Here is a 17,452-nt window from a genome sequence, read left to right on the forward strand (position 1 = left end):
TAAAAGAATTTTTAAATCAAAACTAAAATAATACTTTTGTTACTAGCAGGAGGTACCGTGTAGAATTTGGAGCATGTGCAAGTGTAAAGGAATTATTTGCCTATTTGTCCGTGAGTGTAATTAACTGTAAGAGTATTGTTATTTTCTTTCTATGGACTTCTCCCTGTGCATGAATGTCACTGCTGAGTTTGAGCATGCTTAGTTGAATCCGGATGATATCATGTATGTGGGTGAGTTTCCATATATTGGTTAGTAGGAGTTATGATATTTTGCTGATTATAATCTGGAGGTGTTGCCAAAGCCCTTCGTCTGAGTTTCGCATAACTAATACTGACTAGCTTTTGATTCTTAGAGGAAACCCAATGGGAAATAGATGGGTAAGCCTTAAAAAGGAAAGTAAAGAGATCAAAATTCTTTGGAATGCAGGAAGTAGTTCACTGTAATTTTGTGTGGAATTTTTCTTGTTTTCATAAATCACTGTAAAGATAAAATCCTTATATAGAAGGATTATAAGTTCCTTTTAAGTTTGCTATAAATTTTATATTTTGCTGTTGCTATGTTTTGAGTTGATTCAGAACACTGATGACCAAAATTCTGCCCAACTGAATATCTGTAAAAAATTCTCATCAAATTAAAAGAGGGTCAGTTTTTTTGACCACGGTCATTTCTCACTGAAATTTTCACTAGTAGAGCAGTAGATACTTGTTCCCATGATTGAAACCATTTGGTTCCATTACTCATAACAGCTGAAATGTTGTTTAAGGACTGTATCAGTTTTGAAGAATGTGGAGAATGCTTTAGAAGGTCTGTCACTGCACATTCACACTAGGCTGATACAACTTTTTATCCCATTTTAGCATGTCAAGCAAACACCATTGCATGTTCCGTGTTCAAATAAGGTTTAATAATTCAGATTTTGTTCAGTAAAAACAGATGACAAAAACTGTAGAGGTAAAAAAGATAGCAATATTGATTTTGTAAAAATTGGCACATTTTGCACTTTTCCATTTATCTGTAGGGAAGACAGTTAATACTGAATCTATTGTGTTCACACTGAAGCTTGTCTAGTCTGTTAGGCTAAACCAGAGTATTTTATATCAACTTGTATTTTCAGAATAAAAAACTGTCCTTTTGTGGAAATGGTGAAACTTCACCATTTTATGTGGCACAAACGTGCTAGCAATTTGATGGGCAAAGGAGAAGCTGGTAAATTCTCACAGGTCTAGTGTGCACTGCATTCTAAGCTGAAAATTGGACATAGCTGAATACTTAGTGACCCTTTAGCTAGGGCATTCTGAAGTAATTTGAATAGCAGTATTCTTCAAAAATCCCTGAAACATTGGGAACTGATTTGTTTTACTTCCGTGCAAATGAATGGGAGTTTTCCTTTCACTTCAGTTGAGAGTAGGATTGGACCTTTCTTGATTTGACCAGCACAAAGTAACACTTACAGGCAGGAAAAGAAGATACTTTTCTCAGCTCCAGCAAGTTCATTTTTAAAAGGCACTTTGCTGTAACCATGTAAACCTACATAACCCCACAGTTTGTTAACACTGAACTTTAATGAGTCCTCGTAAGAAGCCAGTCAGTGGATATCCATTTAGCTAGTGATGATCTGAACTCCAGCTGATTGTCCTAGCAGCTGTGTGACTTCATTACCATTAGAAAGGCATATAGCCAAGCCAGCTGGAATCCAAAGAGGCTCCTCAGTTCACATACCATGTCAGTGTTTTGGTTTACATATCAGAATTACAAAGGACTACTATTAAAAACCTACGAAAAGATTCTTTATGAAGATAAAGGGTGAGTTTAAAATCAACATTTTACCAAATGGAGGCCACTTTGTTATATGGATATTTGGGCTTTTGTGCCAGGATAGCTGGTTTTATCTCTTGAATGAAAACTAGACAGAACATCTGCACTTTTGGTTACAAACACAGTCCTATCCTATGATTCCTCATTTAATTAGTTAAGAAAACAATACTTTATTGTGTTTTATATTAATGTTTTGGGAACACATTATTAGTTTCTCTTACTGTTTGCAGGGAAAAGAACTGCTCTTCTTTGACAGTACAGGTTTGTGAAAAACAACCCATAACTGTTATAATGACTAGAGACAATAGTAGAAATATCCCTGAGGAATGTTTCTACCAATGTCCATGGGTATTTTTGACACGTAAAATGGTACGGAGTGAAAATGGTGAATACAGAGGCCTTATCAGTGGTTTGTACATATAGCACAAGACAATATTCTGCTTAAAACAAAACCCCAAAAAACAAGGGAAGCAAATTCCAATTTACAAGAAGGGCATGAGGGAAGATCCAGGAAACCACAGACCTGATTTTAGCACTGGTGTGGACTCACCTTAAGTACTGCGTGCAGTTCTGGGCCCCCCAGTTTAAGACAGAAGTTAAGGTACTTGATTTGGAGAAGGGCAAGAAAGGTGGTGAAAGGGCTAAAAGGCACATACTGTGAGGACCAACTAAGGATACTGGGTTTGTTTAGTTTGGAGAAAGAGACTGAGCTGTGACGTTATTGCTCTCTACAGCTTTCTGAGAAGGGGAAGCGGAGAGGAGTGGTGCTGATCTCCCTGCTATCCAGTTCCAGAATGCTGGGAATGGTTCAAAATGTGTCAGGCAGGGTTAGCTGAACATTAGGAAGCATTTCTTTAATGACAGGGTGCTCAAACTCTGGAACAGGCTTCCTAGAGAGGTGGTTGATGCCTCATGATGGCCAGCATTTAAGAGTCATTTGGACAATGTCCTTAATAATATGCTTTAATATTTGGTCAAACCTGAAGTGGTCAGACAGTTGGACTAGATTATCATTGTAGCTTCCTTCCAACTGAACCATTCTGTTCTGTTCTGTTATGTTCAAATGGTCCCAGGAACTGTATTCCTGAGCTCCTGTCTAAGCTTTTATTGAATCTATTATATTCAAGCAAATGAAGAGAATATAATTATGATTGAAATATAGGGAAAATGTCCTTATGGAACCACAGTGAGTAAAGACTCATCTTGTTAGTCAAGAAATATCATTGTTAGTTTATAATTAATTTCTTTTTTCATGTACTATAAAATAGTGCGCATAAAATGGACCAGAAAACAGGAAGGACTCTGAATGAATTACTTCATCATTAATCCACTGTATCAGTCTGCTCTGTTCTTGCATGCACCTGCACCATATATGTGTATCTGCTGTCTTGCTCTCGTCTTTTCTCCTATTCATTCTCAATAAATCTTTTATCCATTCTGAGAGCATGACTTTCCCTCTAAAAATAAAGGAAACAATTTAGCCTGTTGATTATATGCTCTTTTGAGATTATGAAAATGTGTTTCACCCATAAATACCTGAACATATTCCTGGGTCTTCTTGGGTGATTGTTTCAGATTCTAGCTTACTGTATAAAAGGTAGCAGCAGCAGCACTATTATCTGATTAGGAAAATAAGGAAAAAAAAATAGAGATTACTGTTATACCTGAGGTGTGCCTATTTCTTGAATTAGTGTGTACAGTTTGGGTCTTCTCATTTCAAAAATGTTGTTAGCAAAATGGAAGAAGATTTCATGAAAAGCAAGAAGAATGATCAAACATATGGAATAGCTTCCATAAGGAGAACAGTTATGTAGGCTAAAATTATTTGGTATAGAAAACACAGCAAAGATGGTAAGGTCTATATAATCATGACTGAGAAGGAAAGGGTTGGATGGTGAATGTATATTTGCTGTTTCTTCAGTATAAAAAGTGAAAGGCCAGGAAAATCTGAAATCACATTGTTGCACAAAACTGAATAATTGTATAGTTGTCAGAAGTTTGTAAGGTAGATACACTTAATGGTATCTAATACTTCATCCATGCCAAGAGTAATTAAAAAGAAGATTTTAATGTAAATAATATAAACAAATATTATTACTTCTGTATTAGAAATTCTTGTTACTTGTATATTATGTCTCCCAGGATGATTGATATTACACATTGCAAAAATCTGGTTTATGTTGCAGTTGATAGTAGACTCTAGTTCTTAAGGTTGAAATTAGAAAAATGCTCTTTCAAAAGGAGAAAAAAAAAAAAGCAAGGCATTAGGTTAAATATTAATTTGAATGTCGACAATAATAGGTACATACGCTATTTAAGGAAGTCATTATTCCACTGTGTAGTCAACAAGAGTATTGATTAGAATTAATTCACTACCAAAAGTCTCCAATCATTTTTAACATAAGTTTTTCCTCTTTAACAGTACCCTGAAGCTTGTCTTTTTCGTGGTCAATTTAGCAACAAATTTGCAATTAATCATTTGTTGATTGCAATGAATGGTCTGTCGATAATATGCAGCTTACACTGCTAAAAGGGTTATACAGAGCTTTATTGTTTTCCTTTTGTCTTGGGAACACTTTGTCTAGCTGTGTTTCCTAGAATGGATTTTGAATAGATGTTTTGAAGTAACTCATGCCAGTTTTAAAGAGACACCATGGACTGCTCTGAGAGTATTAATCAAGATATGCCCTAACTTTCTTTTGGCATTACAATATTTGGACATCTGTTCTGACTCCTTATATGTGAAGTAGGACACATTGGCATAAATGAAGGGTTTCATTATTTTAAATGTCATAACATTTGTTTGAATTACTTTGTGTAGGTTTTAAATGCTGAAATTGTAATCTCGTTTTTTTATAGATTCCATTGTCCTTTCAAAAGACTGTAAAAATGGAAGCCTTTTAAAAATTCCATCCATAATTCAGAAAGCATAATTTACAATTTGTTCAGTAACACTGAAATTGCTGTAGATTATATTTTAGTAATTTTGAACAGTGTAAGTATTTTTACTGAAAGAAAAGTAAGGGCAAAAAATGCTTCTTATTCCAGAAACAGTTGGGTTTGTCACAGATTAATGTATAAATGAAGGCAATTACGAAATGCCCCTTTGGGGAATGTTGACATGGAATCATTTATTTGGAAAGTTGATGGCAGCTTGAACTGCAACTTTAATTTTGTCAGAAAGAAATGTCTGTTATGTTCTAAGTTCTGTTCCATACTTAAAGAAGCATCTCAATGGTATATTTCATGCATCTAGATAGGAAATTACTTTGAATACCATGTACATAACTGAAACTAAAAGAAGGATTAAGTTCTAGTTTCAGACTTTTCCAAAAGTTTGGAAATGTTTCATTTGCACTGATCTTTAAATTGCATAAGTTTTTGTAGGTTTTGAGTGCTCTTTAGCTAAACCAAGACACTAGTGAAAGTAGGATTTAACTGATTTACATTGCCCTTATTACCGCTGGTATTATACAAAATAATTATAACCATTAAAACATGCTTACTCCTAGATAACTTCTGATGTCATATGGATGTGATATTTATGCTTGAGTAAAAGTTAATATTAACTACATTTGTCTTAGCTATAATTAGAAGGATTACCTGTTACAAACATTGGCAAGACAAGTGTCTGCTTACTCTGCAGCAAATTTGGGAATACTAGCTTGTCATTTAGTATTGATTACATTATTTAAGTAGCTGAGCAAAGCAGCACTTTACAAACAGGTGCTCTTTGATTTGCAAATTTATGAAAATCTAGCAGCAGCTTTCAGCCTACTGCATTGTTGGGTTTTAAGGTAAAAAGTTGAAGGGTGATTTGACTATGCACCAAAGATTTAGTTAGAACTTCTGTCTCATGAAGCAAATCGAGTTATTGTTATCAAAAACCAGTGTGGTTCTCTATCTGTAAAATGTGTTCACAACATAACTGTCTGGCCTGAAGTTCAAAGAAACTATCCTGTTCATATTGTTTGCAAGGAAATGTTACGGACCTGACTTTGGTTATGTGCTTAGTTGTCTCCTGAATTGTTCTTCCGGAGCTGAAATCACTATATCAACAGATTTTCAAAATGACAAAATATAGTTTACCATTTCTGCATACTTATAATACCTCTCTTGCATATAGGTGGTTCCATATTCCATGGCTTAAAAATGCTTTCAAAATGAAAGCATTATTTTAAGCGATACTGGCTTCACAGAAGAAAGAAACCAAAGGATTTATTTTCTCACTCTGCTTGTTCCTGCCTTTGCACTACAGTTTGCTGCACCCTTTAGTCTGATCATTTGGGGATTAACTCTGTGAATGAAAAAATTAATTTGGGGACTTGTACCTCAGTATTTAGTGTAAACAACTTAGCCTTCTGGAAAACCTCATCTGTTTTGGAAATCCTGACTAAACGGGACTTATGCAAGGAGCTTTTACGCAGATATAGAATCCTCCCAAACAATTTGAGGCTGAGAATAGGGTACTGGTATAATATATTCAAAGCTACCATTAAAGCTGTAAGTTGCTAAACAACCATGACGCATTGAGCCTGACCAGATGGTTAGGCAAAAAGCATTATGCAAGTGCATGCTTGGGAGGGGGAATTATTTTACTAGAAAATTTAGGGAATTTGTCAGTTCCACTTATCATACACCTCTCTAGACTTTTTCACTAGGCAAGTGGAAAGTGTCTCTGCCCCTGGCAGAAGGGTTGGAACTAGATGATCTTTAAGGTCCCTTCCAACACCAACTGTTTTACGATTCTACGAAAACATTTCTTTAGCCTTCTCTGAAGGATCATTGTAGCATTTCTAAAACAATTTGGACATTTATTTTTTTTGTGGGAGGAGGAGGCTTGAAAATTTTGCATGTATGAAGTCACAACAATGAGCAATAAGTGCAGTTTCCAGGCTTTCTGACTGCATCAAGAATGGTATTTTCTATTCTGCTGTGAGATTGCTTAATAGTGAAATAGTATTGCATAAACCAATAGTGAAATATAGAATTGGTAGTTTCTAAAGTTGCTGCATGTTTTTCGTCCTTTTCATCTGAAGCAGAGTTTAACTGCATGTTAGTTTTGTTAAAAAATGTTTACAGTTCTTAATTATTAGTGACTTCAATATACTAAAGAACATTTTTTTTGTTGTCCTTAAGTATCAGCATTCTGATAACAACATGTGACTTACTCCCTTTATACCATGTAATAGAGCCTCTCTGGAATAAATAAATATATTTAACATCAAAGTCTTTTGAGTGTCCATAGACTACAGAAACAGGTACTGCATAACCTCTGTGTGCTGTACGCTCGGTAGATCATAGAATCATAGAATAGTTAGGGTTGGAATGGACCTTAAGATCATCTAGTTCCAACACCCCTGCCATGAGCAGGGACACCTCGCACTGAACCATGTCATCATCTGTGTAAAATGTTTTACATACCTAAATTATTTATTCAAAGCAGCTGTAAAGAAAGCTTGATCTGTTTCAGGCAGAAAATATATGTGAATCAATTCTGGAAAATTTGACTATACCTAACATAAACACACATTCAGTTTTGTTCCTATTTTAACACTTTTCCATATATCCAAATACTAAGTTCAGAAAGAGCTTTTCATTCTATAAGCCATAGGATGTTTTATGCTTTTTTAGAATACAGGATTGTATTTTTCATGCAGAGTATCTTTTTCAGCCCCTAAATGCTCAGTAAGATAACATCTAGTTCCATTTTTTTAGACTAATATGTATTTCAGATAAGTATTACTACAGAGCCTAGGCTTTATTTAGCTTGAGAGCTATTGATATCAAACACAGTTTATATGAACTAATTATATTAAGGTTTTGGGATAGCACGTATATTTCAGAAAACACTGACCTCTTGTTTTTCATGAACGTTGCCATATAATGTGTGATTTTGCACTCCAGGGAGGAGTCTGACCACTTAGACTATGAATGAAGTCTAGTATGCATTCACCTTTAAAGTTACAAATTAGTAACAACAGCAGTAAAGCCAGTGTGTGATCAAGATGATCTGCTAGGGTCTAATCTGTTCAGTCTAACACCTTTATGAACAGTTTAATTTCATTCTGGTTTTGCAGCACCCGTTTAGAGTCCCAGAGAAACAACTCTGGCTTGGCATGAGTAAGTCATGTGAATCTAGTTTATAATTCTCGGAGGCTTCTCAGTTGTCCAGTTAAATAGGTTTGTCTCAGTTTGACACAAAACTGTTCTGCGATTTCCCCTATAACTTCATCCTGCTGTAAGGCAATCTGTCTCTTTTGCATAAGCTGGGAGCACTAGGGAGAAACAGGCCATGTGTAGGTACTTCCATTACACTCTTCTACTGTTTCTTCAGAACGTGGAAGCCCTCAAAAGTTGTACAACTATTTAATATGCTAAATGCCTGAAAAGAGTAGGATACCTCTCACTCTTCGCCCACAAAGGTAGCATTACACAAAGCCTGCAAGTATGCTCTTCAGTTGCTGTTGTTGCCTTCCCACAGCTATGTCATACTTGACAGACCCTTAAGGTGTGAACTAGTTCCCAAGTGACTACTGGTACAAGGATGTGGCCTAGATTGGAAGAGGAGAAGGAAGAAGGAAGCCTGATGGAATCTTCTTTGGAAGCATGTGTGGGAATTAGGATGCTTATACAATTTGCCAGGTCTGCAAATCAAGACATATCACCAAATGATGGCAAGAACTGAAGGCCAAAGAACAAAAAAATGCAACCATCACCCACTCAAACTGTGGACAGAATTACCCTCAGTACATGGTGCTTCTGTGGATTTTATATGTAGTCATTTAGAAGTTACGTCAGGCGTTTGGCATCGAGGCCTTGCTTTTCTTTCCATATTGGAGTATTCTACAGCTGCTTACTTAACAGGAAGTTTATGATGTAGGTAAGATAAAGACTTCTTTAAGTCTTCAGACTGTCATTAAAGACTGGCAACATAAAATTGTGTATAGACATAACTCAAAACAAAACCCCAAAAACCACACCACCAAAACCAAAGACTATGGCTTGAGTTAACTGTGCATTAAGCAGTCCTAAGTTCCATGAGAGAAAATAGAACTTGTTCTGGCATTCCAAATATTTTGCAGTATGTGTTTAAATAACAGGCTACAGAAGTAAAATATATGAGGAAAAAAACTAAGCATCAAAACCAAGGGGGAAAATTAATATAGTAATCATCCAAGCCATATTGATTGAATAGCATTTGAGGGGCAGGAATAGAGAGGAAGGAAATACTAAATAAAAACAAAGGCCTCTAGGCCAGTATACTGTTGATAGTTGCATCTCACAGGTGAATGTCTAGCATTAAGACCCTGGTAGATTTGGAGATGGTGGAAAGATTAAGTCTGAGGAAGATGGAGTTTTAGGCATAACTCTTAATGCTAAATACAATGAACAAATATCTTAGTCATCCACATACTCTGAACTCATCACTTCTTCTCACTGGAGGTGCTCACTCGGAATATGCAGACTAGTAGTATCAGCAAGGGTTCTCCTCCTTCTGCAGGGCAGACAAGTTGTGGTGAACTTGTCACTTGAGAAAAAAACGGGGGTTGGAATGGAAGAGAAGGGCACTGACACTGATCCTGGAAAATTATGTCAGAGAGGGTAGTTCTGGAAGAAGATTCTGAGAGAAATTCCTGAAAGAGAGGGAGTTGGTGTTAATGGTAAAGAGCTACCTATCAAACAATGTGAAACGCAGAAGTTAACTATCCTTTTTTTAGGACAGAAAAAAGCAGAAGTTTGCCTCATTTGCCACAAGTCAAATGGAGAAGATGGTGAAGGTGAAGAATGCCAATGATAATGCGATTAGGAAGGGTGAGCAGGGCAATCCTGAAATCTTTCCAAGGAAGAAGCTTGACACAAATGAAAAACACTTTAAAATTAAAATCTGAGTTACGGGATAAGGAAAACCTGTGTCTTGATAGTTCTGTGTCTGCTTAGTTGGGGATAACACAGGTAAAGACAAAACCAAGAAAATAAAGTAGAAGGATTCAGGAAATATTTCGATTAGTGCAATACCAGAACAAATCCAGATATTGAGCAAAAGTCAGAAAAGTTGCTTTTAGGCCTGTAAGAAAGAACAAAGAGGTTATATAATAGATGCAAGGGAGAGGATGTTAAAAAGTTTGTTGTGTATCAGTGCAGAGAGAGAGAGAACATCTTTAGTTGACTAATCTAACATCTAGTCCTAATTTATGAGTATGCCATTTTTTTTAATAATATTTGTTTGTCCAATAGGGAAGACAGTAAATAATATTCTAATGCAAAAATTTAAAATTCAAATTGAAAACATAATGAATGAAAACAGTGACCTTTTTCATTTAAGAGAAAAATATTCTCTCAGAGTGTAAATCAATGAGGGATGTTTCAGTAGTTTGCATACTTCTTATAAAAATAAATATCTGCTATGGAAACAAATGAATAACATAAATATGTATTAAAATCATAACACTGTGTTGCCAAGGCTTTGACTAACAAGTTATGGGGAGTTGCTAAGGAGAAGTCAGGTGAACATTTATTATTTGATCCCTATCAAGCAAATGAGCATATAAAATGGGTGGTGATACAAAATTTGGCATGAGCCCCAGTGAAGATTTCAAAGGACAGCTCAAACTGTTGCATTTCAGGCATAGCTTCATAAAGTTAAGAAGTTAGGTGTGCTCAGCTTGTTGTATGATAAGTTACAAAAGATTTCCAAATGATGATTCAGCACAGAAACTTGTCTGCATGCCTTTTGGAAAAACTATTCTAAAGAGCTTTGTTCTCACTTTTGAGCACATTGGGAGATCATCCTGCCAATTTTGGAACATAAATTAAGGGCCTAAATTTAGCCCCTGAGAGTACTACTATAATGCCAACTTTATCAAAGCTCAAAATGAAAATACCCAGAGGGATTTGGTTTTTGTTTAGGTGTTTTGGGTTTTTTATTAGGACAGTATTTTAAAAACATAAATCAATTGAGTTTAATTTTTCAGGACACAGCACAAGCATTATTCCTTATCCCAAGTATGCCTATATGTTAAGATTTTAGCGTACTGGCAGTAATTAGTATTTCACAAAAAAAAAAAAAAATGCTTAGTAATTGATTTTGTGTTTACAATTGCTCACTTTTCTCTACTCAGAATTGCAAAAGTGCTGGGCATGAAAATCAAGGCATTCATTCCAAGCTAGCCAGGTTCTTAACGTAAACTTTTACTGTGTGTTTCCTAAGAACAACTAAAGCAACAGCCCACTGCATTGCATTGCAGTGCTTGTATTGACTTTCAGTCTGAGCTGTGTCCTTGAGTGTGTTATGCTCAAACTCATTGTGCAAGATAATTTGGGACAATTTCAGCATAGTTCTCCATCAGCAGTTATCAGAAATGCTACTAAAGGTTTACCACAGAGGTCTTTTTGATATACAAGATATTTAATACACTGTCTATATGGCTATGTTGGCTAATTGCCATGTGATCACTTTTCTTCTCTTTTTAGTGACCACATAAACACTCAGCATAGATGTCGAAGAACCCTTCTCTAGTTACAGTAAATTTAGGGTGACCAAATATAAAGAAAGGAAGATGTGCTCAGTGACACTATGTATTCTCTGCAGAGCTCATCTTACAGGGTACATGTCCTTTGCATTGTATTGAGTCATGGGGCATAGTTTGTTTTAGTCATCTGGTCTGATAATAACTAACAGTCTTATCTTGCAGTCTTCTTTGATGGTCCTTGAATTTGATTAGTGATTTAAAAATAGAAATACATAGGAATTTTGTGTCAGTTTCTAAACACCAAAGTAATTCCTCAAAGAAAGTCCATGACGTACTGATACAAAGGCTTGTGTTACAGGACTGGTTCCTGGAGTGGTCCCTACAGCTGGGATGGGACATGTGGTCATTCTATATGAACATATCTTTTCCTGCAAAATGGATTCTCCTTTGTGTCTGTGTGAAACATTTCTAGTACCAAATTGCGTATACATAGTGTCAGAAACTCAGGAGAGATCTGACTTCAAGTAAAAAGGGTGAGGAAATATGCTTATGTCTAAAGGCCTGGTCTAACTATTTTGTTACAATTTCCAGATATACGATCCTCTGGTCTTTTGCCTATCATTTATAAATACTGTAGTTATTGAATGTTTCATCCTGGTTTTAGAGATATTACCTACTTAAATGAGTATTTAAAATATGAACTGTCACTTGACTTAGTAATACATATGCAGCTGAAATGTATTTAAACATGACCGTCACAGGGCCGGCTGTCGAATATCACTGACAAAATGAATAGCATTATCTTGACAGTTTCTGTGTTTTTCTTGGAAAACCAGGAACACAAGTTTCTCAGATTATTTTTTTTCTCAGATTTTTCTTATGTGAATTAACATTATCTTTCAGTAAAGCTGTATCAAAAAGAGCCTGAAATCTCTTCTTGCTCTGACCTTCTCAAGCTATCACCTTTCTCAGCTATACTAGCTTAAAATATCAGTAGAAACTAAGATAACTATAGTAACTACTGTTACACCAAAACCTAATATATTAATGATTTTTTTGTTTTTTTTTTTTTGGAAGGTCTCAAAGGCTAATGCTTGTAATTTAATCAAAAATACTTGGGAGTCAAATATGAAATGACAGCTTGATCCAAATAAGGCAGGACCTGAAGTTTCTTGATTACCTTTTTCTAGACTTGGGCGTTGAATGGTTCAGTACTACTCATATTATTTGCTTATTTGAGACTCTTGATGGTTATAGCATGAGAAATATTAAAACATGTATCTATAGCTTTTGCTTTTTTGTATGTGAAAAAATTGGAATGCATAATCATAAGGATGTTTGTTTATCTAGAAATACTATTTTGAGTCTTAAGCCAGTACAGCAAACTTTTCTTAATCTATTTTCAATTATATTTTTGTACATCTGTACTATCCCACATTAATAACTGATGTGAGCTAACTGGTATTTCTGGTTAGATTTGCATTCTGATCCAAAGATTACAGGTTGCTGAATTATCCTTTAAGCTTCCTAGCCTTGTGAATCCATTAAGCCTTAATTAAAGAAGCATCTTAGAGAAAAATAATCAGACCATTTATACCCAAAGAAGACGCACATTGGTCATTTGTTTGTTCACCAGCATAAAAATTATTATTTAATGGAAATTTTAATCACATCAAGCTTATAGTTAGACATATATTAAATGAATTAATCTTTCTATAAGGTTATTCACAATGTATAAGGTTACTCCTCTGAAAAGACTGCTTCAGATTGCTTTCCGGTAATGCTAATACCCATTAAAAAGATGAATATATATGTGTGTAAGTCAATCATAAGGTATTAAAAAGGTGTAGCAACTTAAGCTTCTTTTCTTCTTGGCAGGTCACTTTGAGAAATGTTCTAGTTCAATTAAAATATTTTTTCCATTTCCTAGGAGTAGATTCAGATATGCCCTGTCTGTTCTCTATCTTATCTTCACTGTCAGGATTTAAAACAAACCTGAATGAGATGTAAGAAGGATAGTCCAGCTACTTCAGACTCTGAGCGGGTTCAAAATAAGGGTTTATATACGTGTATATGTCTACATGTTCCTCATGCATATTTCCAGGTTGAATATTTGGAGATACAGAGGTACATTTTTTAAAAGTCTGTTCACAAGTCTGTAGAATTTAAACAGGGGTAAACTGTATTTTGTGTTCTTTAGACACCCATTCCTTCATCTGTACTTTCAAAATGCTGCAGTAGTGAGTGGAAACCATCTAAGGATAGAGAGGCATACAAAAGAGAACAAGGTGTGGGGTTTTTTTTTTTTCGGATTAGATTGTTGATACTATAAAATTAAAGTTCAAAGAAATTGTCACTGTCCAGGGTATTGTCATACATTGCATATGACATGTAAATGACTAAAAATATTGTATATCTTGAAAAAGAAATTAAGTATTTCAGAGTAGTAGAATACAACTTAAATATTCATATAACATTCTCAGAAACACAAAATTGTCTAATTAGTTACATAGTTCTGCTTTAAATGCTCTTTATTCAGCGTTACTTTGCTCACCAGCATTGCTTTTGTTGCAAAAGTGTTCCTGAAAAAAAAATCTCCATTTCTGGATGCCTTGGTGAAAAGTATTACAATGTTTTAGGTATAAAAAGAGCTTTGTAACTAAACCAGTGGTGTAGTGAAAGGTACTAGTTTCATATTACAGTGATCCTGAAAGACTTCCCTCCTCCTTTCACCTTGCAACAGGCCTGACAGCATTGTGTCTCCTTAGATTGTTATTAATCATAAAGGTCTTGTAAATTTTAGGCATGTTTATCTATGCTTATGGTGCATTACTTTTAAAAATGGAAAATACTTAAATTCAGGTATTGCACTGCTGGAAAATTGTATTTCAGGCTAGGATATGTATCAGTTTATTAATAAAAATTAATAAATAATGCCCACAGGTGGTATTAATCATAAACCAGTATCTGATTGTCAGATGATCTTTCTAAAGAAACCCGTTCACTTGTTATCTTGCTAGATAATACCATGAAGCATGTGAGGTGACTCTTTGGTTTTCTCTTCTACATAATTTTTATTATAGAAGACAAAAATAATTTCTCATACTTTGCTGGCTACCCACAGTATCAGGTAGCAGGAATGGACGGCATTATGCAAACAATTTTCAACTTACCATGGGGATATTGCTCTGTTTCTTAGAATGGTTAATTAGGTGATTGTAATATAGTTTGTGACAAAGAAAAAGAAATTAATTCTCCATTGATTCAACAACAGTTGTATGCTCTAAACAGGTCAGGCTAGATCCCTCTTTTTGAAATGGATGAATGAAGTCTGCTAAAATGAATCCTATTTCAAATATAGCTGAAACAGCTCACAGTGAAGAACACTCTGTTCTCATCCAGAAATACAAAACTTTTCGTCGTTCCTCTTCAGGATTCAGGGATTGCATCTATTGATTTCTGCAGCTCTTAGACGGAACTTGCATTCCTTACCACTCAAGTTCCTGTTACTTTGAAGTCTTCCAGTTGTTATTTATTTATACTATTCTGCATGCTACTATCTTAACAGTTAGAAGATTACAGACATTTGAAAACCAGAAAACTCAGTGTAGTTTTTATTTTTTTTCTCTTTTCTTTTTTTCCCCTAAAGCAAAAAATTTTTTTGCTAACATGCAATGAACTTGTCCTGTAGTGTGGAGTTATGGTTGGGAAGAGGTCCTTGTGCTAGGAAATCTAAGGGCTGTCTATGTTGGATTTAATTAAGGGTTCAAGAGGGCAGTTGTGCAGTATAAACTGAGGAAAGCCTTAGCAACTCCCCTGCTTTCAAGCTTGTGTGTGTAGTTACTACTCTGGTTTACAGTCTTTATTAGTAAAAATAACCTTTCAACAGTTTTTTTATGAAATTGTTCTGACGTGTGCCTGTCTTATGTCATGAGTGTCAAAATTAGCTTTGTGTATTACTTTTTTGGAGGTTCAGAGTCAGAAAATGTTGAGGCAGGGGAAAATTTTGATCAAATCAATTTTTAATGGAAACAACTGCCTGTTTGCCATCTGCAGTGGGCATTGATCCCTAGCTTGTTTGTGCCTTGCATTTGTTATGCATGAGTAAGTACATTAGCCTTTTAATTTCATTCATTAGACAGTTAGTCCTTGATTAGTGTTTCCTAGTATCTGTAAAATATATTACTACTCCTTTGTTTTATCTTGGGTCTGTCTTTATTATATAGAAAATGAACAGTTAACTACAACAGTAGTCCTTTAATTTCTTTTTCATATATAACTGGCTAACAAATATACTTTTCTCATGTTGGCACATCTAATGTGAGATAAAGTATGAATGACGGGTCTTTCTAAAGTTAACAGAGTTATTATTTTAGTTCAGCTGGCAGGCTTTGTTTAGAAGTGTGATGTCTCAGGGTTTACTGTCAGCTTTATTTCATCCATCTCCAAGAATTGTGGGATCACCTGGATACTTGTGGATATTTGCCTTATAAAATTGCACATAAAAATAAATCTAAAGTAATAATGAGTGCAGTTTGAGAATGTAGCACTGAAAGTTTCAGAAGACGGTTTGAGTGACAGGACAGAGCAATAAGGCATTTTGTGACTAACATCATTCCATTCTACTAGGGATTTTTGCTGTCATTTCCTTGTGGAACAGTAAAATGACAATTCCATTCTTAATCAAAAAATACTATGATGTGCATAAAGCAACAAACTATGTACATCTTTAGAAAAACTATATAACAAGATCATGAACAAAAGTTAATATCTCAAGGGAGAAATACATTTAATGATGTCACTAATGGATTTTATTTGATCAGTGAGCACAAGTTTTGCCTAAAAAGTCTATACTATGCTAAATCCTTCTGCAGTGGAGTGTATAAAAAATATTTGGATTTATGTTTTTTGGGTTTGTTTTTTTTTTTGTTCATAATCTTAAGGTTATTTAAATGTTATCAATTGGTATGGACAATTTTATCTTTAACAAGGTATTAAAGTGCATAAATTTATTTTTTTCAAAGTACCCATGAGTTAGTAAGCTAAACCTGAAGGCTGAACCATTCTGTTCTCCAGATCGTGCCCTACATAAGATTCTAGTAAATAAAAGCTGTTTGGGTATAAAGTTTTGCAGCCATATTTGATGTTAGTGGGTATCTATATATCTGCACTGAGTACTTGCTTGCTCACTGAGATTTATATAACATTGATTTAAATAAAGATGATGCTAACAAAATATTTTAGTCATGTTTAGCAGTAGCAGCAACTTAAAGTTTAAGTATTTAAAGTGTTTAATTTGTTGCTAGATACAGATTTCATACCGAAATACTCAAATTCTTGGTTTATGTACTTCCATAATCTTTTCAGTTGATAAATATTGTATTTTTTCAAATACACGATAGTTGGTTATAGCAATAGGTTTTTTTGTTTCTTAGACTCTCTTTACCTGAAAAGTGGAATTCATTTAAACTTTGTAGTAACTGAACTAACTTTTCTTATAAATACATTTATATATTCATATATATGCAGCATTTTAAGACATAGTTATAAAAGCATGATCCTAATGGATTTCTCTGTGTTTACTATCACAAGACTTCGGAGTTGGTAGGTTTTGTATCCTCACACCTCATTTAATACATACATTAAGAGATGAAGAAACTTTTTGTGTTCTTAATTCCTAGTTTGTAAATTGTTAATGATTCTTATGTGAAATAAATATTACATGATCTGTAATGAGGAAAACATTATTTTCATAAGTGCAAAGGAGATACTAAAATGCATTGAAGGTTGATTCTAGCACATCAGTTCCAAATACTCTACTTTCAGCAACACCCCACCACAGTGGTTTGATTTTCTTTAAAATGTTATACACATGCAAGTATTTCATGCAGCTATTTCATCTCACATACACATTATTTAAATGTAGTATTAGCATAATTTACTAAATTTTTAAATATCTTGATAATATGTATTTAATTAAATGGGGCATCTCCTGACATTTATTTCCATTTTCTACCCAGTTTTCTACATTCCAGTTTTCTAGAGAAAGCTGTTGAATGGCCATATGCAAATATCAAGCTATATGCATGTAGAGTGACTCTGCTGCATCACTCATCTGTACTAAAGGAATAGATTTCATAGACTTTAGTAAGTACTCCTACAAG

General features: G+C 34.6%; 1 protein-coding gene across 3 annotated transcripts in view; it reads left to right on the forward strand.

Annotated features, from left to right (window-relative positions):
• The window catches only part of DGKB (diacylglycerol kinase beta), a gene marked incomplete at both ends in the record, with an annotated part of 332,840 nt that overhangs the window by 166,660 nt on the left and 148,728 nt on the right, over window positions 1-17,452 (forward strand). The gene's annotated exons all lie outside the window — the stretch shown is intronic.

Source organism: Psittacula echo, assembly GCF_963264785.1.
Source record: "Psittacula echo genome assembly, chromosome: 2".
Taxonomy (NCBI): domain Eukaryota; kingdom Metazoa; phylum Chordata; class Aves; order Psittaciformes; family Psittacidae; genus Psittacula; species Psittacula echo.